The sequence below is a fragment of the Mustelus asterias genome, unplaced genomic scaffold, assembly GCF_964213995.1.
Source record: "Mustelus asterias unplaced genomic scaffold, sMusAst1.hap1.1 HAP1_SCAFFOLD_986, whole genome shotgun sequence".
NCBI classification, from domain to species: domain Eukaryota; kingdom Metazoa; phylum Chordata; class Chondrichthyes; order Carcharhiniformes; family Triakidae; genus Mustelus; species Mustelus asterias.
Window position 1 is genome coordinate 88,899 of NW_027590932.1, and position 23,147 is coordinate 112,045.

The 23,147-nt window shown below is 43.6% G+C and overlaps 1 non-coding gene across 1 annotated transcript; it reads left to right on the plus strand.

Annotated features, from left to right (window-relative positions):
• Nucleotides 1-22,761: 22,761 nt before the first annotated feature.
• On the plus strand, nt 22,762-22,835 carry trnan-guu (transfer RNA asparagine (anticodon GUU)). Its single transcript has one exon. It is a non-coding gene; the product is annotated as a tRNA-Asn (tRNA).
• Nucleotides 22,836-23,147: the final 312 nt, after the last annotated feature.

A 23,147-nucleotide genomic window follows, 5' to 3' on the forward strand; every position in this document is an offset into this window, starting at 1 on the left:
CCCGGTCAGGAAATGAAAATTTATTGAATGCGTGTAGCAGATGAATGAAGAGGAGCTGGAATTATTTCCTGATTGAAAACAGGAATAATAGTTGACCCAGTTTGAACTGCGGTGAGAAACAAAATCGCTCATTTTCACAATCTTGTCAATTACCCCCAGCAACTTATTGCCTCTGCTGGTTCCTCCTGTCAAAATGAATACCATTCATTTTGCTGCATGAAATCTGAGCTACTTACAAACTTCTCGTCAGAAATGGAATAAAACTGCATTTCTTGTACAAACGCAACCAAATCAGTATCAACATTCATAAGTTTCTCGAGTCTATAAAGCCTTGTCAAAATTGTGTAAGTTTCTTAGAGGATTCTTAGAGACAGGATGTATGTGCATTTAGAACGGAACAATCTCATTAGTGACAGACAGCATGGTTTTGTAAGAGGGAGGTCGTGCCTTACAAATTTGGTGGAGTTTTTTGAGGAAGTGACAAAAACGGTTGATGAAGGAAGGGCCGTGGATGTCGTCTATATGGATTTCAGTAAGGCATTTGACAAAGTCCCACATGGCAGGTTGGTTAAGAAGGTTAAGGCTCATGGGATACAAGGAGAAGTGGCTCGATGGGTGGAGAACTGGCTTGGCCATAGGAGACAGGGGGTAGTGGTCGAAGGGTCTTTTTCCGGCTGGAGGTCTGTGACCAGTGGTGTTCCGCAGGGCTCTGTACTGGGACCTCTGCTATTTGTGATATATATAAATGATTTGGAAGAAGGTGTAACTGGTGTAATCAGCAAGTTTGCGGATGACACGAAGATGGCTGGAATTGCGGATAGCGAAGAGCATTGTCGGGCAATACAGCAGGATATAGATAGGCTGGAAAATTGGGCGGAGAGGTGGCAGATGGAATTTAATCCGGATAAATGCGAAGTGATGCATTTTGGAAGAAATAATGTAGGGAGGAGTTATGCAATAAATGGCAGAGTCATCAGGAGTATAGAAACACAGAGGGACCTAGGTGTGCAAGTCCACCAATCCTTGAAGGTGGCAACACAGGTGGAGAAGGTGGTGAAGAAGGCATATGGTATGCTTGCCTTTATAGGACGGGGTATAGAGTATAAAAGCTGGAGTCTGATGATGCAGCTGTATAGAACGCTGGTTAGGCCACATTTGGAGTACTGCGTCCAGTTCTGGTCGCCGCACTACCAGAAGGACGTGGAGGCATTGGAGAGAGTGCAGAGAAGGTTTACCAGGATGTTGCCTGGTATGGAGGGTCTTAGCTATGAGGAGAGATTGGGTAGACTGGGGTTGTTCTCCTTGGAAAGACGGAGAATGAGGGGAGATCTAATCGAGGTATACAAGATTATGAAGGGTATAGATAGGGTGAACAGTGGGAAGCTTTTTCCCAGGTCGGAGGTGACGATCACGAGGGGTCATGGGCTCAAGCTGAGAGGGGCGAAGTATAACTCAGACATCAGAGGGACGTTTTTTACACAGAGGGTGGTGGGGGCCTGGAATGCGCTGCCAAGTAGGGTGGTGGAGGCAGGCACGCTGACATCGTTTAAGACTTACCTGGATAGTCACATGAGCAGCCTGGGAATGGAGGGATACAAACGATTGGTCTAGTTGGACCAAGGAGCGGCACAGGCTTGGAGGGCCGAAGGGCCTGTTTCCTGTGCTGTACTGTTCTTTGTTCTTTGTTCAGTGACATCCCCTCTCATTCTTTAATTCATTTCTTCGTCACAAATCCAGCTTACATTAACACTGCAGTGAAGCTACCCGAGTCGTCACAGTTCATGTCAATGCACCTAATCAGCACGTCTTTCAGAACGCGGGGGAAAACCACAGCACCCAGAAGAAACCCACACAGACATGGGGAAAACCCACACAGCCAATGGTTCCAGCCAGGAATCGAACAGGGTCCAGCGAGCTGTGTGACAGTGGCGCTAGTCACTAACCATTCTTCTATTCTCCAGAACCACTAGCAAGAGATTTGGAATGAGACTAGCTCTTTCACTGAACACACTTCAGGCTGGGATGGACAGATTTCTGATTGAACCGGGAATGAAGTGGAGTGGGTGGGAAAATTAAATTGAAACCCAGGATTAACCATGAGTTAAAGTTTCGCGTTCAGTTATTAAGTTTAATAGTATTTGAAATATATAAATTACTACAAATGTGTTTGGGATGAATATTCACTGAATTAGTAATGTCGATAACACCGGTTAACAGCAGAGCTGGAAGCACATGAGAAATACTTTCATTGAGGCCCATGGACGAAATGTTAAAGAAAAACTATGTAACAATAAAAGCTGGTGGGGGAAACTGAAACACAGCGGCAGTGCCGTCTCCGGACGGTCGCGAATCACCACTCTTTCGGTTCATAACCATGTTCGCTGACCGATCGCGCCAGAGAGGATGACACGGCTGAAGCAACGCACGACATTCTTAATCAGGCTGGAAGCTTTTTCTCTGCAAATTTGACGCCAGTTCGATTTGCACCAAACCTGATACAGGAAGACCACATGATGATATAGTTTACAAATCTAAACAAGTTCCTTCGACTACTTTACCTCCACAGTGTTGTTTTGATGCAGTGGTTAAATCCTTCTGCCAAAAATGGAAAAAGGGCCGTTTGATAGAGCAGATATGGACAAACTATTCCCATTGACTTGAGTCAGTAACCAGAGGACTGGGATTGAAGATCGTTAAATACAGTCAGACTTGCATTTATATAGAGCCTCTTCCAACCAGCGGACGTCATAAAGAACTTTACAACCACTGAAGGACTGTCAGAATTACAAAAAAATCCAGTTAAATACTGAAGAGGACATCCCGAATTGAACAAGGAACCTCTAGATGTGCAGTCAAATTCTCGACAACTGAGCGTCAAGCCTCCGCCTTTGTCGTTCCTCAAGCGTCTGTCACGCTCAACGTCTATGTTTACGTTTGCTCCTCTGTGTGCGTCACTGTGGTTATGTACCCGGAGGGAACATGTCGACATATTTTAGCATCAAATCTCTGTTCAATTGCTGTATAAATCTTCACGCTAAATGGTACAAAAATAACAAAAGCTTTGAAGTTGTAAGAGGAAATGACGTTTTATTTTGAATGGAGACTTTATTGAGTCAGTTCCGGCATGTTTTCATAACGGAAGCTGATTAAAATTTCACTCATCAACATTTAAACGGGCAGTGGATTTACTCGGTGTGATGGTGCGTTACAGTTCTATATCTACAATCAGAGCATCAATTTCTATCAGTTACTGAGAATGACAATAGGCTTGATAATATGTGCAGGACGAATATAATTTGTCTAATTTTATTTGAATTCGACATTGCTAAATCTATTCCTATCATTGTGTTCCCGCAATGCAGAATCAGGACATCAATTCTGAACCAACTCTCTGATATAGCATCTTACACAGTTCAAAATGATCAGCCCCACATCCTGAGACTGTGTCCCGTCCTTTAGATTCTCTGACCAGCGGAAACAATCTCCTTTCTTTCGTCTGACTCCAGAGAATAAACACCCAATTTACTCAGCCTTTCATCATAGGACAACTCCCTCATCTCAGGATCCAATCTTTCGAGCATTCCCTCGACAACTTCCAATGCAAGTCTATCAGTTCTCCATCGTGGGGATCAAAACTGCACAGAGTGTTGTAGCTGTGGTCTCAGGAGAACCAGGTTACAATTGTGGCAGACTTCTTGATTCTTGCATTTCATTTCCCTGATAATGAAAACCAAAATTCCCATTCACCACTTTGAGCATCAACACATAACTTTCTCAACTTTTTCAAGTAGGTCCTGTTCCTTCTACTTCTCTCTCTCCGTAACTAAATTTTCTTGCTCATTAATCTGTCTCCTCCCCACAACTTACTTCACCATCTAACTTGTTACCGGAATCTCAAACGTAACCTCAGACTCCAGCGAGAATTTGACTCGCGACTATTGGTTTACAAAAAAAAACTGTGCTGTAATGAAGGCAGCTACTTGCGAAGATCAGAAAGTTTACCATAAACTGTGGAGTGAGGAGCAGACTGAATTTTTGTTGGTTGATATTTGATAGGTGTGGAAATGTCTGAGAAGTAGAACAGGGAGATAAAAAAATCTGACTTGAGAGCGGCAGATTTGGACAGGTATCAGATCCTTGGGTGAACAATGTTTGGGCCATGTGATTTATCTTCTGAGCTTGTTGTTGTTGTTACATCTCTGACTTTTCCAAGTCTGACACAAGATATCCAGCTGGAAGGTGAGTCTTGTTTTGCCCTTCACAGACACAGACTGAAAGCAGAAAATGCTGATTACGCGCAGCAACGCAATTGATGCTTAATGACGAATGCAAATCATACTGAAATCGGAGCTATTCTGAAACTGAAGCATTGGAAGTGCTTGTTTCGGGTTTCGAAACAGAAATTTTCGCGTGTGAGGCGAATTTGATAACCACTACACTGCACATACACGATGACGGGTTTTGAACTCGCGGATCTACTTTGCTGGAGGAGGAACGAAGCTGGTTCCACAAGCCTATCAATTGCGCACAGTAATTCATATTTGCATTGCCTCTGCTCGTTACTCCTGTCAAAATGAATAATGCTACATTCTACTGCATGAATTTTTAGTGATTACATGTTCGATTAATGACGTTAAAAGTAATGACGTTTCAAGTAAATTGTAGAGTAACTGATACATTGGACCTGCGGTTGGCTTAATATCTTAGAAACTAGTAATCATGTCCGAGTGATTAACGTGATCGAGTTAAAATCCATTGGGATTTCCCGCTTTTTATTATTCCTGCTTTCAATTGTATGTCTACAGAGTCAATTAAATCAAATCCATGCAAAAACTCGGGCGTGTTCCCATTTCCGTTAATTCACAGAAACATTCACGGATGCTGCAGCCGGAACTGGAACACCATCAGAACCATGTTAGTGTCAGCCTTGTTTTCATTGTGTTTGTCTCTCCTTAGGCCCCTGTCTCTCAGGTGTGTGTATTTGCTTCGTTTTCTCTGTGTCTCAGTGTGCTTCAGTTCCCGATGGAAACGAACAGCTTGTTACCGTCACAACATGATTCATACTCGTTCAAAAGTTGAATCTTGAAATGTTACAGAGAAAAGAGCAGAATGAAAGATGTAAGAGGAGTTTGTAATGTTTGAAGGAACTGCAGCTAAAAAGTAGAAGATTTGAGTGATGTTATTGATGGTTGAGAGGAACGCATTGTAACCTTGGGGATAAAAGCAAATTGCTGCGGATGCTGGAATCTGAAACCAAAAGGGGAAATGCTGGAAAATCTCAGCAGGTCTGGCAGCATCTGTAAGGAGAGAAATGAGCTGACGCTTCGAGTCCAGATGGCCCTTTTCAAAGCTGACATTTCAAATTGAGCTTTGGAAAAGTGTCACCTGGACTCGAAACTTCAGCTCCTTTCTCATTCTGGCAGACCTGCTGGGATTTTCCAGCATTTTCTCTTTTGGTAACCTTGGGGATGCTGTTGGCCCGTTAATTGTAAACTTTGTAATCAGAACAAACTGAGACACCAGATTCGAACAACATTTGGGTATTAAGAGTCGGACAAGGGTTATCACAGCAGTAGCCTGGCTACCTTAGTCGGTTGCATGGCAGATGTAATTGCAGAGTCTTGGGTTCAAGTTCCACGTTAGGCGCCATTGTTTTTAAACTTTGCTGATTTCCTGGTTAAATTCCAGCTCTCCATTCCTCCGGCAGTGACACCACTCAAACTGAGGCTTTCTCCATCTCGCATTGTTCATCTCACAATTACAGATTTCTGAATAAAAACTATTTGCAATCAGGAGAAGTCAAATAGTTTAGTGTTTCATTCAGGGAGAAGTTTTTTAGAAGTCATTTAGCCCGAGATTTTTATCCAGAAATTAGTGATATTTCTGTCAGTGTAAACGGTTAAATCTGACCTAATACCACCCGGATTTTAGCTTGTATCACCATCTCCATCGTCAGCGCTTTGGAGCCCATCACTGCCTTTGACTATCTGTGTTTGATCTCAGCCTGTCACCCATGTAACATTTCCAACTCGGAAACAGTGATCCTGCTGCAGATGATTTCCATTGCAATAAAAGCAGTAAATCCTGGAACTTTCAGCCAATCTGAGTGCTTCTGTGAAGAGCGAAACATTGTTTACATTTCTAGTCTATGTTCTTCCATTGGAATTGCATTGTGTCGCTGCACAACTCGATTGGCTCTGTTTATCAATCCACTGAAGCTGTCAGTGAAAACTGCCCCCCACTTCACTGGGAGTAAATGGAACACGTTTATCATTGCAGCCGAACAAATATTCCTTCATGGGATATTCCCTTCACACCTGATGGGGCAGAGGGAACCTCAGTTTAAAATATCCGTTAGTGCAGCAATCTCTCAGTTATTCCGGAATTTTAACCTATATTGTTGTGTTCAAGTCACAGTAATGCAATTTGGCCTAATGACATTCCAAAATCGTTACCAACAGAGTCACAGGAAATTAAACTATTTAATGTAACAGAATTAATGGCAGGATTAGTGGGAGTGGTTCAGTAATGCATTTCACCCAGACGGTGGCTTATAGAACTCACAGCCTGAACTGTGATGAGGCAGAACTCTCCATTGGTTTTGAAAATAGAATACTTGGAAAAAAACTTGTGGTCCTGTAACCGACGGAGATGCAGAGAAACAGATACGATGTGGGATTAAACTGGAAGAAATTAGAGATTTAATGGTTTACAACGAATACAGAGTCAAGGAAAACAGAGCATGAGAGGAGGAAAGATCAAACGTCCTTACGGTAAAATGTAAGGCTGAAGTGATTGAATTACAACGGGAATGATTATTGTTTCCACTGACACAATATCCCAGATTTGGTTTCAAATTTGGCGCAAAATTGGAAGAATCCTTCTCGCTGAATAAAGCACTAAACTCGTCGACTTCCAGGGAAACAGAGACAGCTTTAAAGCAGAAAGCAATAAATGTGATGTGAACAAAGTGGGATGGAGAAAGTCTCAGTTTGAACGTTGACACTGCCGGGGGAAAGTGGAGCTGGAGTTCACCCAGGAAAGCAGCAAAGTTTAAAAGTAATGACACCTAACTGGGGCTCAAACCCTGAAATTAAAGCTTCATGTTTTACCGACTGAGCTAGACAGGAACACGGAAGAAGCGGCACTCCATATCCTAAAATATGTGAAGACTAACCTTTTTTTTGTCCATTTGTTGTCTCAGTTTATTCTGATTGCAAAGTTTACAATTAATCGACCGACAGAATCCCCGAGGTTTCAATGTATTCCTCTCAATCATCAATAATTTCATTCACATCCTCCACTTCTTAGTTTCATCTCCATCCTAACATAGCAAACTCCTCTTACATGTTTCGCCTTAATATTTTTGTTCCAAGTCTCCCGGCTAGGTGAAATCAACGTTTCGGTATGGACACTGTAAAACTGTCTCCCAGTTTCAGAATTTTTAATCAGATTACTTCTGGTTATTCTGAACTATAGAAAGAACAGACTCATCCCACTGAATATCTCCTCCCTGGACAACCGCCTCATCACAGAAATCAATCCAGGGAATTTAGCTCACACAGACACAGCAGAAAAAAAGAGCAAAAAAATGAACAGTGATAGATGCACAGACAGAGAGACTGAGGGGAGAAAAGAATGGGACAGTTATAGAGACAAAGTGAGACAGACAGTGACAGAGATTGGGATGGACACACAACCCACGAATGAATCATAATAAACACACAGCCAGCTGTCCGAATTACAAGCATAGAGTCATGGAGGTTTACAGCATGGAAACAGGCCCTTCGCCCCACATTGTCCATGCCGCCACTTTTTTAAACACTAAACTTGTCCCAATTGCCTGTGTTGGGCCCATATCCCTCTATAACCATCTTACCCATTTAACTGTCGAAACACTTTTTAAAAGACAAACCTGTACCCGCCTCTCCTACTACATCTGGCAGCTTATTCCAGACACTCACCATCCTCCATGTGAAAAGATTGACCATCTGGGCACTTTGTATCTCTCCCCTCTCACCTTAAACCTATGCCCTCCAGTTTTAGACTCCCCTACCTTTGAGAAAAATATTGACTATCTAGCTGATCTATTCCCCTCATTATTTTATAGACCTCTATAAGATCACCCTCAGTCTTCCATGCTCCAGAGAAAAAAGTCCAAGTCTATCCATCCTCTCCTTATAACTCAAAATATCAGTCCCGGCATCATCCTAGTAAATCTTTTCTGCATTCCTTCTAGTTTAATAATATCCTTTCGAGAATGTGGTGGCCAGAGCTGTACACAGTATTCCAAGTGTGGCCTTACCAATGTCTTGTACAACTTCAACAAGACATCCCAACTCCTCTATTCAATGTTCTGGCCAATGAAACCAAGCATGCTGAATGCCTTCTCCGCCACCGTCCACCTGTGACTAAACTTTGAAGGAGCGATGAACTGTACCCCAAGATATCTTTTTTTCTAAAACTCTCACCAACGCCCGACCATTAATTGAGCAAGTCCTGTCCTGGTTCGATCTACCAAAATGCATCACCTCGCATTCATCTAAACTAAACTCCATTTGCCATTCGTCAGCCCACTAGCCCAATTGATCAAGATCCCGCTGCAATTCTCGATAACCTTCTTCACTGTGCATAATGCCTCCAATCTTGGTGTCATCTGCAAACTTACTAACCATGCCTGCTAAATTCTCATCAAAATCATTAAAATAAATGACAAATAACAGTGGAACCAGGACCGACCCTGAGGCACACCGCTGGTGACAGGCCTCCAATTTGAAAGCAACTCTCTACAACCACCCTCTGTCTCCTATCATCAAGCCAATTTTACATCCATTTGGCTACCACACGCGGAATACCGTAAGATTAAACTTATGCAACAACCTGCCATGCGGTATCTTGTCAAATGCCTCCTAATGTCCATGCAGACAACATCAATTACACTGCCCTCATCGGCCTTCTTGGTTACCCTTTCAAAAAACTCAATCAAATTTGTGAGACATGATTTTCCACTCACAGAACCATGCTGATCAGTCCTTGCCTCTCTCAATGCCTCCAGATCCTGTTTCTCAGACTACCTTCGAACAACGTCCCCACTACAGATGTGAGGCTCAGCAGCCTGTAGCCCCAGGCTTCTCCCTGCAACCCTTTTTAAACAAAAGCACGGCATTTCCCACCCTCCAGTCTTCAGGCAGATCACCTGTGGCTTTCGATGATTCAGATATCTCTGCAAGGGGACCCGCAATTTCCCCGAGTCTCCCATAACGTGGGAGGTCGTCTGAAGCATAGAAGCATAGAAAAACAGCTCAGAAACAGGCCTTTTGGCCCTTCTTGTCTGTGCCGAACCATTTTATGCCTAGTCCCACTGACCTGCACTTGGACCATATCCCTCCACACCCATCTCATCCATGAACCCGTCCAAGTTTTTCTTAAATGTTAAAAGTGACCCCGCATTTACCACTTTATCCGGCAGCTCATTCCACACTCCCACCATTCTCTGCGTGAAGAAGCCCCCGCTAATATTCCCTTTAAACTTTTCTCCTTTCACCCTTCAACCATGCCCTCTGGTTTTTTTCTCCCCTAGCCTCAGCGGAAAAAGCCTGCTTGCATTCACTCTATCTATACCCATCAAAATCTTATACACCTCTATGAAATCTCCCCTCAATCTTCTACGCTCCAGGGAATAAAGTCCCAACCTATTCAATCTCTCTCTGTAACTCAGCTTCTCAAGTCCCGGCAACATTCTTGTGAACCTTCCCTGCACTCTTTCAATCGTATTTACATCCTTCCTGTAACTAGGTGACCAAAACTATACACAATACTCCAAATTCGGCCTCACCAATGCCTTATATAACCTTACCATAACACTCCAACTTTTATACTCGATACTCCGATTTATAAAGGCCAATGTACCAAAGGCACTCTTTACGACCCTATCCACCTGTGACGTCGCTTTTAGGGAATTCTGTACCTGTATTCCCAGATCCCTCTGTTCAACTGCACTCTTCAGAGTCCTACCATTTACCCTGTACGTTCTTCTTTGGTTTGTCCTTCCAAAGTGCAATATCTCACACTTGTCTGCGTTAAATTCCGTTTGCCATTTTCAGCCCATTTTTCTGGTTGGTCCAAATCCCTCTGCAAGCTTTGAAAACCTTCCTCACTGTCCACTACACCTCCAATCTTTGTATCATCAGCAAACTTGCTGATCCAATTTACCACATTATCATCCAGATCATTGATATAGATGACAAACAACAATGGACCCAACACCGATCCGTGCGGCACACCACTAGTCACAGGCCTCCACTCAGAGAAGCAATCCTCCACAACCACTCTCTGGCTTCTTCCATTGAGCCAGTGTCTTATCCAATTTACTACCTCCCCATGTATACCCAGCGACTGAACCTTCCTAACTAACCTCCGATGAGGGACCTTGTCAAAGGTCTTGCTGAAATCCAGGTAGACAACATCCACCGCCTTCCCTTCATCCACTTTCCTGGTAACCTCCTCGACAAACTCTAATAGATTGGTCAAACATGACCTACCACGCACAAAGCCATGTTGACTCTCCCTAATAAGTCCCTGTCTATCCAAATATTTGTAGATCCTATCCCTTATCACACCTTCCAATAACTTGCCCACCACCGACGTCAAACTTACTGGCCGATAATTTCCGGGATTTCTTTTGGAACCTTTTTTAAACAACGGAACAACATGAGCCATCCTCCAATCATCCGGCACCTCCCCCGTGAATACTGACATTTTAAATATGTCTGCCAGGGCCCCTGCAAGTTCAACACTAGCTTCCCTCAAGGTCCGTGGGAATACCCTGTCCGGTCCTGGGGATTTATCCACTCTGATTTGCCTCAAGACAGCAAGCACCTCCTCCCCTTTAATCTGTAATGGTTCCGTGTCCTCCCTACCAGTTTGACCTATTTCCGTGGACTCCATGCCCGTTTCCTCAGTAAATACGGATGCAAAAATCCCATTTAGTATCTCCCCTATCTCTTGTGGTTCCATACACAGTCTACCACTCTGGTCTTCAAGAGGACCAATTTTATCCCTCATTATCCTTTTGCTCCTAACATACCTATAGAAGCTCTTTGGATTTTCCTTCACTCTGTCTGCCAAAGCAACCTCATGTCTTCTTTTTGCCCTCCTGATTTCCCTCTTAAGTAGCTTCTTGCACTTTTTATACTCCTCGAGCATCTGATCTGTTCCTTGCTGACTGTACATTTCATACAACTCTCTCTTCCTCTTAATCAGTGTTACAATCTCCCTCGAGAACCAAGGTTCCTTATTCCTATTTACTTTGCCTTTAATCCTGACAGGAACATACAAACTCTGCACTCTCAAAATTTCTCCTTTGAAGGCCTCCCACTTTCCATTTACATCCTTACCAGAGAACAGCCTGTGCCAATCCACACTTCCCAGATCCCTTCTCATTTCATCAAATTTGGCCTTTTTCCAGTTCAGAACTTCAACCCGAGGACCAGGTCTATCCTTATCCACGATCAGGTTGAAACTAATGGCATTATGATCACTGGATCCAAAGTGTTCCCTCACACTCACATCCATCACCTGCCCTAACTCATTTCCCAATAGGAGATCCAATATCGCATCCTCTCTAGTTGGCACCTCTATATACTGATGTAGAAAATTCTCCTGAACACATTTTACAAACTCTACCCCGTCTAAACCTTTAACAGTATGCGAGTCCCAATCTATATGTGGAAAATTAAAATCTCCTACTATCACAACTTTGTGTTTCTTGCAGTTGTCTGCTATCTCTCCGCTGATTTGCTCCTCCAATTCTCGCTGACTATTGGGTGGTCTATAATACAAGACCATTGATGTGGTCATACCTTTCCTGTTTCTCAGCTCCACCCATAGGGCCTCTGTCGAAGGAATGAGGTCCTCTCAATTCGTGTCTGCAAGCAGAGTCAGCCATTGAAAATGTTTTGATTTACTTGTGAGCCTGCTATGGCGTTAGAATGTGTTCAGGTTCTCAACCCAAAGCCCATATGAAGCAATCCCGCCGTGTACACGGAAAATAAATTTACAGAACCAGTACCTTGTCCAATTCAAAACAGCAGAAATGGATTTGAACCCGGGACCTCTCGCAAGCTTGCGAATTTCAACACCCAAAGCGAGAATCATACCCCTAGACCAACGAGCCTTCGTTGCAAATATTTGCCAAATAATTATATTTTCATTGTCATCCAAAATTGATCATACATCTGCAGTGAAAGTTGAAAATGCTGGAATCGCTCAGAAAGTCAGAGAGTGTGTGTGCACAGAGAAACAAAGCTGATCTTTCACCTCTATACCCTTTAACTGACACTGGGGATGCTTAAAAATGTAGAACGTTTCGAGCAAATGAGATGCAGGAGGGAGGAAACATAACATCCTGTCGGGTGGAAGTCAGGAGAGGTGAGATGAGGGAAACAAAGAAACACAAAGCGATTAACCACAGAATTAGGCCGTTCCGAAGTTCTTTCCAGGACACACATGTGCTGTGGATAAAGGGGAACCGGTGAATGTAATGTACATAGATTACACTGGATTGCTTGCCTTTATAGGACGGGGCATAGAGTTTAAAAGTTGGGGTCTGATGTTGCAGTTGTATAGAACGTTGGTTTGGCCGCATTTGGAATACTGCACCCAGTTCTGGTTGCCACACTACCGGAAGGACATAGAGGCTTCAGAGAGAGTGCAGAGGAGGTTTACCAGGATGCTGCCTGGTATGGAAGGGCTTAGTTATTCGGAGAGATTGGGTAAACTGGAGTTGTTCTCACTGGAAAGACGGAGGATGAGGGGTGACCGAATAGAGGTGTATAAAGTTATGAAAGGCATAGTTAGGGTGAACGGTGGGAAGCTTTTTCACAGGTCGGTGGTGACGTTCACGAGGGGTCATAGGTTCAAGGTGAGGGTGGGAGGTTTAACACGGATATCAGAAGGACGTATTTTACACAGAGGGAGGTGGGGGCCTGGAATGCGCTGCCGGGCAAGGTGGTGGAAGCGGACAAACTGGGAACGTTTAAGACTTATCTAGATAGCCACATGAACGGAGTGGGAATGGAGGGATACAAAAGAATGGTCTAGTTTGGACCAGAGAGCGGCGCGGGCTTGGAGGGCCGAAGGGCCTGTTCCTGTGCTGCATTGTTCTTTGTTCTTTGGAGCCACATTGAGTTTTGCAAGTTCCACTCAGTAATATGGAAACATAGGAATCAGGAGCTCAAAGAGGCAAATTCAGCCCTTCGAGCCTGCTCCGTCATTCAATCAGATCATGGCTGATCTCTCCCTGGTCTCAAGTCCACTTCCCCATTGTTTCCTTAAAAAGAGGTCAAGTCCACTTCCCCATCTGTTCCTCATTTCCCTTTAAACATTTTTTGAAAAAATCAGAAATATATCTATCTCCTTTTGAAACCATTCAATCTTTCAGAACCCACCGCGTTCTGGGGCAACGAATTCCAGACACTCGCCACTCTGCGAGAACACTCTCTGCGAGAAGTACGTCCTCCTCATTTCAGATTTAAATCCACCGCCTCTCAATCTATACCTGCGTCTTCTTGTTCTACATTGCCCCATTGAGGAATCATTTGGTCGACGTTTATTCCATTTGTTCCCTTTAGACTTTTGTACACCTCGATAACTTCAGCAACTTATGAGACTATTTCACCTCGCTGTCGACGTCATGTCCTGGCAAATACAGTAAGTGTTGTCATTCGCTGAAAGAACCAAGTGTGTCCCTCTAAACAGGATATTCTGAAGGAAATACTTGTCGCTGATGAAAATGATCTGAGATGAAAATAATAAGCAGAGAGATGTATTTTAAAGTTTATTTAGTCGTGTTACAAGTAGGCTTGCATTAACATTTCAGTGAAGTTGCTGTGAAAATCTGCTGGTCGCCACACTTGGCTGCCTGTTTAGGTAATTAGCAGAAGAATTAGCATAGCCAATCCAACTACCGTGCGCATCTTTGCACTCTGGGAAGAAACCAGAGCATTCGCAGGAAACCCACACAGAAACACGAAGAACGTGCAGACTCCACACAGACAATGATCCAAGCCAAGTATCGAACGCTTGTCTTTCGCACTGTGAGGTAACAGTACCAAACACTACACCACCGTCCCATAGGGTACGTCAGTTTAAAAATACAGTTCACCCGTTACCCTTGGAGTTAAGTGGTTTGTGTTCAGTACCCACCCCTCCCGCTCCCTCCCTGCTGTGTTAATTGCAGGTCAGAAAATGAAGATTTATTGCTCTCGTCCTCACCGTGAAAATAAATATCGGCTATTTCTTGGAAGAACAGAGAAATCTCAGTCTCGCTTCGTGTCCGTCCTTTTTGAAGTGAAGACCGTGATCAAATTCAACAGGAAGTTTTATTTTCATTTCGCAGGAGATTGGGAAACAGGCGAGGTTCAGGTAGTTTAAATGGTGTCGACCCTTCACTGCAGCTCATTTTGTCTCAGACTGGAGATGGATTCTATTTGTTACACAGTTCAGGATTACCAGATTCAGCGAAGGAGCAGATTCAAGCCTTCTGATGGCCTTTCCCAGCTCCGTTGCTTCTAATGTATTTCAGTAACAATAACAGTAAATAACACGCTTACCATGTTGTTTAGCGTGGCCGAGTGATCTACGGCGCTGGAAATAATACTCCAGTTTCTGCAAAAAAGTTTCTTCGAATCCCACAATTGACAGAATTGTTGTTTGCTTTGGCCCTTGCAGCTGAAGATAAACAGTTCAGACTGAATGTAGCAGTGTGGGCGGTGTCGTTCCTGGTAGGAAAAAAGAGGAGGAACAGTGCCAATGAAACAGTTGTTGGGGGAAAGGAGAATGTGTGGAAGGAGTGCAGTTGCTCCTATAGGGGGAACAAACGGAAACACCGGCTGAATGACTGGCTGCCGATATAAGCAACAGTATTGCAAACAGTGAGACTGTATTCCCGGCCCAGGGGTTAAGTTCTGGATAAAAGCAAATTACTGCGGATGCTGGAATCTCTGAAAGTGAGTCATCTGGATTCGAAGCTACAGCTCTTTTCTCTCCTTACAGATGCTACCTGACCTGCTGAGGTTTTCCAACATTTTCTCATTTGGTTCCAGGGACAAATGTGACGAATTTAGATTTTCCAAGTGAAGTTCAAATCCTGTCCTGTACGCTTCCCATCATTCCTCATTGTGACTATGTTTTTAGGGAAAGTCATTTGAATTAAAGCAATGGGTACGAAGATGATCATCTCATTACCAATGTGTCACGTCAGCTTCCCTGAGAGCATAATGATCAGGATTCGGCGCAGTGGCCCCACGTTCAATTCCCAGTCATGGAGTCAATCATCTTTTGTTCAATTCTTCATTTACTGAAAACACGACTCACAGCGCCTGTGAAGGGAGAAACAAGGTTAATCTTCCAGCTGGATGAGTTTATATCAGAGCTGGGAAAATCAAACGTGTAACTTTGACAATAAACTCTGAAGAAGAGTCAGATGATACACACGACGCACATGTCAAATCTTGCCACTTTCAAGTTGCATATTTTAACTTCCTTCCCCTGTGATTGAGGGAAGTGCAGTTGATCTAGTTTGTTTTGTTCGAGCAAAGCACTGAGAAGGTCCCACAGGGGAGGCTGATTGAGAATATAGAAGCACTTGGAATTCAGGAAACTGGGCGAGATGGATCCGAAAATGTCTTCATAATAGGACACATAGGGCAGTGGTAGAAGTCTGTTCGAATGAATGGAGGTTAGAGCAAAGTGGCCTACTATAGGTTTCAGTGCTGAGACGCTTTTTGTTTGTTACATGCATAAATAATATAGCTGATAATTTGAGGGGAATTATAAGCAAGTTTGCAGCTGGTGCAAAGATTGTTGGCGTGGTTAATATTGAAGACGAAAACCCTATGTTCAAGGAAGGTCTCGATAGGTTGGTCAGATGGAACCAACAGTGGCAGATGGTGTATAAACGGGATAAGTGCGAGGTAATGCACTTTGGAAGAAATAATAACACAGGTGACTATTTAATGAATCGCAGGACATTAGGAAGCTCAGAGGAACATGTGGATTAGGAATACTTATAAACGGATCCCTGAAGGTGGCAGAGCAGTTGAATAGGATAGCTACGACGGCATAAGGGACACTTGTTTTTATCAGTCGTGGCATAGAATATAAGGGCAAGGAGTTAACGTTGGAGTTGTACAGCGCGGTGGTTAGGCCAGAGCTGGAATACTGTGCGCAGTTCTGGCCAGCTCACTGTAGGAAGGATGTGATTATACGAATAGGGGAACAGAGCAGATTCACCAAGATTTTTCCTGGGACGGAACATTTGAGCGAAAAGGGGGAAGTGGATAGGGTTGGATTATTTTCCTTTGAACAGAGAAGGCTGAGGGATTGCGGGGGCTGATTGTGGCGTATATGTTTGAGGTTCATGGACAGGGTGAAGGGAAAGCAGCTCTTCCCCTTTGTTGAGATGTTAATCACGAGGGGGCATAGTTTTAAGCTAAGGGGCTAGAGATTCAGCAAGTATTTTTTTTTCACGAAGAGGTTGGGGGAATATGCAGTACAGCGCCTGGGAAGGTATTATTGGAGGCCGGAAAAGTTATAAACTTTAAAAAGTATCTGGATGAACACTTGAAAAATCATAGCATTCAAGGATATGGGACACGTGCTAGAAAATGGGATTAGCGCGATGTTCGTGGCAGTTATTGTTGTTGTACACTCGATGGGCCAAACCGTCTCTACTGCGCTGTACGACTCTATGACTAAGCACAGTTCACAGTGAGGAGAAATGCAACATGTCCTCTGTCAGTGACCAACGCCTCTGCTGATAATCCGACCTATCAAGGAAACAAAAGGCACAACCAAACTGAGGAGAAACTGTGATAATGCGGGGATTGCGGGAAGGGATTCAAGCAACATAAAGTAAGAGACAAATGAATGGGGAAAGAAGTGCGAATGAAAATAAGACAGATTAATATATCAAATGTTGAACTCAATTTTGATTTCTCCTGGCTTTAACGTGTCCCCTTTTCATTTGGTAATAAAGTATTACATTTCTCTTTCAGTTCAGATGAAAGGTCACCTGATCATCTGTTTCTCTCTTCACAGAGCCAAGTCTGATCTGCTGGGGACATGAGATTCACAGTTTTACATTCCAGTCTGGTGTGGATTGATAATGAGAAGCTCCTTTAATTGAGAAAAATAAATGCATTTAGGATTCTGACTTGAAACAAAATAAGCTGCACCCGTGAGTGAGAGAAACATTTTCAGATTTGACGATGTCCGTCAAACCGAGTTTAAAGAGTTAGGATGTTGTATTTGCATATTTTCAATCCACCACAACTATTCCTGCATCGAGGGAATTTTACACTATTGAAACCAATATACTGGTAGCCATTCCAATTTCGGTTCAGTTGCAAACCGACCTCCTTGCACAGGTCCTGCCGTCTCCCAGAACAGTTCCAGAGCTCTGGAAGTCTGAAGGCCTCACTTCTGCACCTATTCTCCAGACGTGCACTCGTCTGAAGTAACCACCTATTTCTACACTCACTGGCACGTGGCACCGTGATTACGAACTTCTGTTTTTTATTTTTTATTTGATCTACTTCTTGACTCCCTGAACTCTGCTTGCAGGATTTCCTCGCTTGTTCTATTATTTAGTTGAAATCAATACTTACCACGGTTTCTGTAGCCATCTCCACCCCCTCCACCCTCCCCCACCCCCTCCACCTTCAGAAAAAGTTGCAGCCGTTTACTGACATTCTGACCCTGGCACTAGTGAGGCAGCAAACCATCCCAGAAATGTTAAGTCTTTTCTCCAGAGAATTGAATCCCTCCCTCTATAGCAATGCCATTTTCCTCCTCACCTATTGTGCAGCAGACCCATGCATGTTGCCACGACGTTGACTTTCACTGCTTTCCCCGGCACATTCAGCCCCCCTCCCGCTCCACCGCGAAAGAATCAGTAGAGCAGTCCCCCCGCCCCCCTCCCCCACCTCCCTCCCCCCCCCCCCCCCCCTCCGCCGCGAAAGAAACAGTAGCCAAAACGTTAAAGCTGCCAGATGACCACAGGCCAGTCCTGAACTACCTTCCTTCCTCTACTCCGCCTCGTGGTCACCCATGGGCTTTCTGCCTTTTCAACCTTCACCTGCGGTTTGGTCACTTTCGGAACGTGTTATCGACGACTTGCTCAGCTATGGGGATGCCCCACGTTGAATCTTCTCAGCCTCAGCTTCGAAATGTGGTTAGCCAGTTGCTACGTTTGGACACACTTCCTGAACACCTGGTCACCTAGTGACACCTGAAACTTGCACTGTTGCCATATCGAACATTCGTAGGTGCAAGCTCTCCTGCCATGACTACCCTTAAGCCCATCCCTCTAGCCCCCAACCGCTCCAGGCCCGCCTCCACCACCCGCCCAATCTCTCTCTCTCTCTCTCTCTCTCTCTCACACACACACACACAAAGCCGCAACACCGCACCAATTGGCTGCCTGAACACGTCAGAAAAGTTAGCTGGCAATCGCAGTTTGCATGTTGTGTATGGGATTCATGGTCATGTGCTGGTAAATGCGGTAATAGGACGTATCAAATTGATTGAATGTGCATCGTACATTTCCATACAGTATAGAATTTGGACGTAATATTCAGCACAAACAAGCCTTCTGATCCTCATTGTGATTGCCGGCCCCGAACACTATCCGCCAACCTATTACATTTGCTCATGATCCTTCAAACGAGTGAGTATTTCGGGCGATTATCACCGTTTTATTTCGTTGATGTTTTTTCGATTTTCCTCTAATATTTATTCCCCTCATTGGGGAGGCCTGGCTCCTCGAGTTTTGCTCTTGGACCCATGAATGCCCCGAGTCCATTTAATGGAAAATCAAACTGAACTATCTCAGTCAGAACGGCCGGTCTGGGGGAGGGGTTTTGCTTCCCCGAGAAGGGCAGCCTTGGCTGATGAATGTACCCAGAAGAAAATTGCAATGTTAATCGTCTGGGGCCAGTGAGCTCAGGAAATAAATCTCTGAACATTCCCCCATTTTAATTTCACTCACGGAATGCAGTCCATCGCTAAATTTCAGTAGATTAGTGAATAAGAGCCCGCGTTATTATGTGTATATCTGTCTAAGTGTGTTTTTTCCGTGTGTGTGTGTGTGTGTGTGTGTGTGTGTATGTATGTGTGTCTGTCTGTGCATATGTTTTTGGCTGTGTGTCTGCGCGTGCCTGACTATGTGTGCATGTCTGTGTGTCTTTGTTTGTGTCCCTGCGTTTTGTGAGTTTCTGTGCGTGTCGGTGTGTAACTGCACCTGTTTTTGTCTGTAGGAGGGAACCTATGTGGCGAAAGAGAGAATATCTTTTTGTGATTGTATGTGACAGAAAGAGAGGGAGAGATAATGTGTGTATTTTTGACTGTAAGAGTGTATGCGTTCGAGAGAGAGAAAAATTGTGCTCAAAACGTATTTCATTTTAAATCAAAAACACATCTAAGAGTTATGTTTGTCACATTCTGTTATTTTTTCCAGCGCAGAGCCAGCTGGATAAACTTTTCCAAAAGCCCACAGTAGTTGCAGTGAGTGAAGGGAGTCCCCTGATGTTGTCCTGTCACTACCCCACCACATACACAGCAGCTTACCTATATTGATACGTACAGTACTCGGGACAGGGCCATCAGTACATGCTGGTCAGACATACTGCTGGTAATGAAGAGAACGCGCCTACATTTGGAAAGCGGTTTTCTGCTGTACAGGATAAAATGAACACAAACATCCTTTTGAACATCACAGACACTCAGATTTCTGACTCAGCCGTGTATTACTGCGCGGCGATGAAGCACCACGTTACATCGAGCCTTAACACTCGTACAAAAACTAACAGTTCCAGGTGATGTGTGACATTACACGCTCTTTCGGAGAATGTGCGCAGACGCGATGGGCCAATTGGCCACCATCTGCACTGCAGGGATCGCATGCATTCCATGGATCCCTAATTGTCCTGAAAGTAAATGGATTGCTACTGGGTTGAGAGAGTAGTGAAGAGTCAATCTGGAGTCGCATGTCGGTCAGGTTAAGGAAAGATGGCGATGTCCTCGTCTGACGCCCTGAAGGACATTGCTGAGTAAATTAATTTTCCAAGTCAAACGATGAAAATTCACGATCACCATTATTGGTGTTAATTTTCAATCACAGACTGTGTTAATTTAACGTTTACCAGTTTCAAATGTTAGAATTGAATCAATTGGTATGGAAGATTAACGTGGCCCTCTGACTAATGTGCGGAGTGACATTGTCACATGCCCACTGTCTCCTCGATAAGGGAAGTTATTTTCGAGACATTGCAACAGTGACTGCATTGCGAAAGTACCAGATTGGCTGTCACATGCTTTAGGATAACTCGTGGTGCTCAAATGTATTTGTTTCCAGTTTCCAATTCTCCAAAATTGATAAACTTTTAATGATTTATCTGAGGAATTTGCTGCAGATAATGAACACTATAAAGCGCTAAAAGTTTTTCTTCGTCTCGAAAGCTGACGTCACACGAAGTGTTGGTGTTTCATATGCCCTGTTAAAACATTTCCCCTTCTCTGTTCTGATTTTGATTCGTCTACTTTATGTTTCAATTGCTTCAAATGGAATTAGATAATCTGATCATCAGAATGAACTTAGGAGCGGAAATCTGTGGTCTCAGTAGCATTTGCAGTAGCTGAATATTTTTCCATGAATCATCTTCAGTAGAGAATTACACATCCTTACACCTGGTCACTGTTTCTATCAGGAGTTACATGTAGATGGGAAACTTCCGTTAGGACCGGAAGTGCACATGTATCTGACTGAGGTAACTGGGACCGCAACTGCCAATCTCAGGTTATGGCAGCAGCGAGAAGCTCCACCTCCCGACCTCGCTTTAGAACCATAGAACCATAGAAAATTACAGCTCAGAAACAGGCCTTTTGGCCCTTCTTGTCTGTGCCGAACCATTTTATGCCTAGTCCCACTGACCTGCACTTGGACTATATCCCTCCACACCCCTCTCATCCATGAACCCGTCCAAGTTTTTCTTAAATGTTAAAAGTGACCCCGCATTTACCACTTTATCTGGCAGCTCATTCCACACTCCCACCACTCTCTGCGTGAAGAAGCCCCCCCCTAATATTCCCTTTAAACTTTTCTCCTTTCACCCTTAACCCATGCCCTCGGGTTTTTTTCTCCCCTCGCCTCAGCAGAAAAAGCCTGCTTGCATTCACTCTATCTATACCCATCAAAATCTTATACACCTCTATCAAATCTCCCCTCAATCTTCTACGCTCCAGGGAATAACGTCCCAACCTATTCAATCTCTCTCTGTAACTCAGCTTCTCAAGTCCCGGCAACATCCTTGTGAACCTTCTCTGCACTCTTTCAATCTTATTTACATCCTTCCTGTAACTAGGTGACCAAAACTGTACACAATACTCCAAATTCGGCCTCACCAATGCCTTATATAACCTTACCATAACACTCCAACTTTTATACTCGATACTCCGATTTATAAAGGCCAATGTACCAAAGGCACTCTTTACGACCCTATCCATCTGTGACGTCACTTTTAGGGAATTCTGTACCTGTATTCCCAGATCCCTCTGTTCAACTGCACTCTTCAGAGTCCTACCATCCTACGTTCTTCTTTGGTTTGTCCTTCCAAAGTGCAATATCTCACACTTGTCTGCGTTAAATTCCATTTGCCATTTTTCAGCCCATTTTTCTAGTTGGTCCAAATAATTTATAATAACGTTAGCGGTTAAACTGACAACGGTGCACTTTTTTTTCCTCAAGGAATCTTCATTCCCGTAAAGGTGACAGAGTGAGCATTTCATTCATTGGAAGACTGATTTTGCAAGTTATGTTCACAGCGAGGACGTAAGGCAAAAAAAAAACTCTGCTGGACAATTGCTAACTGAAAGTTTAGCAGAATTGTCCATAAGTCAAACTAGAAACTTATAAATCCCTTTGAATGTGTGTAATATTAATCCCGGATTCTAAAAATCCTGCATGAACTAAACATTGATGAAAGATCCGTTATTTATAATATATTCCCTGCAAGTTATCAATGTGTGTCATATTCTGTGTTCGCTATGACGTACATACGACGTCAGTGAACTTCAATATATTGCTGTTAAACAAAAGGAATTCGAGTTTTCAGCAGTGTCAGCGATTACTGTGCGTTCACACACACTCAGTGTGTGAATTGCGGCATTGTGCATTGATGTCATTGAATGGTAAATGTTACTTCCTTCTGAATATCATTATCCCGTTTGAAATTTCAATCTTTGCAGTTTGTGCATTTGGATCAGTTACTGTCCGATTGTCAGGAGACTGGTGGCTGTACCCTACGCCAAACACAGAATGTCATGACATATGAGCGGGAACAGGAGACACCGAGCCTCAATACTGGTAGAACCAGCGGTGACATATTGTCAGTGTCTGCAGGTTTCTAAGTAAATAGGCGTAAAGACAAACAGCAATGTGGTTATTCGGTATCTGTGCAATGTTTGAAGCGTTTATTACAGGTAATTAATTTGAGTGCAATTTTGAACTAAACGTGAACAGTACTTGGGGTAAAACGTGAACACTGTGGGGTAAAATAGTAAAATCTACATGTTTAGATTTGTAAACGATACCATCATTTGGTCTTTCTGTGTCAGGTTTCGTGAAAATTGCATTGGCGTCGAATTTGCAGCCAACACGCTGCCACCCTGATTAAGGATGCCATGTTGGTCTCCATTGTGTCAGTCTCTGTGGCGCAATTGGTTAGCGCGTTCGGCTGTTAACCGAAAGGTTGGTGGTTCGAATCCATCCAGGGTCGGTGATTTCACTTTTTTTTCTCTCCATCTGCTTTCATTGTCTCTTCGGTTTTGAGTGTCACTGAGTCCTTGGGCAACACTAAAAAAAGCTTATCGTGTGTTTCTGCCTCTGCTGTTAGCCGACGTTAATTTATTGAACATTTATCTCTAACATATTATTTGTAACAATTTATATATTTCAAATATTATTAAACTCAATAACTGAACTCGAAACTTTAACCCATGTTTGATCTTGGGTTGCCATTATCCTGCACACTCCCCTTCTTTCTCAGATAGATCAGGAATTTGTCTGTCCCAACCTGAAATGTGTTCAA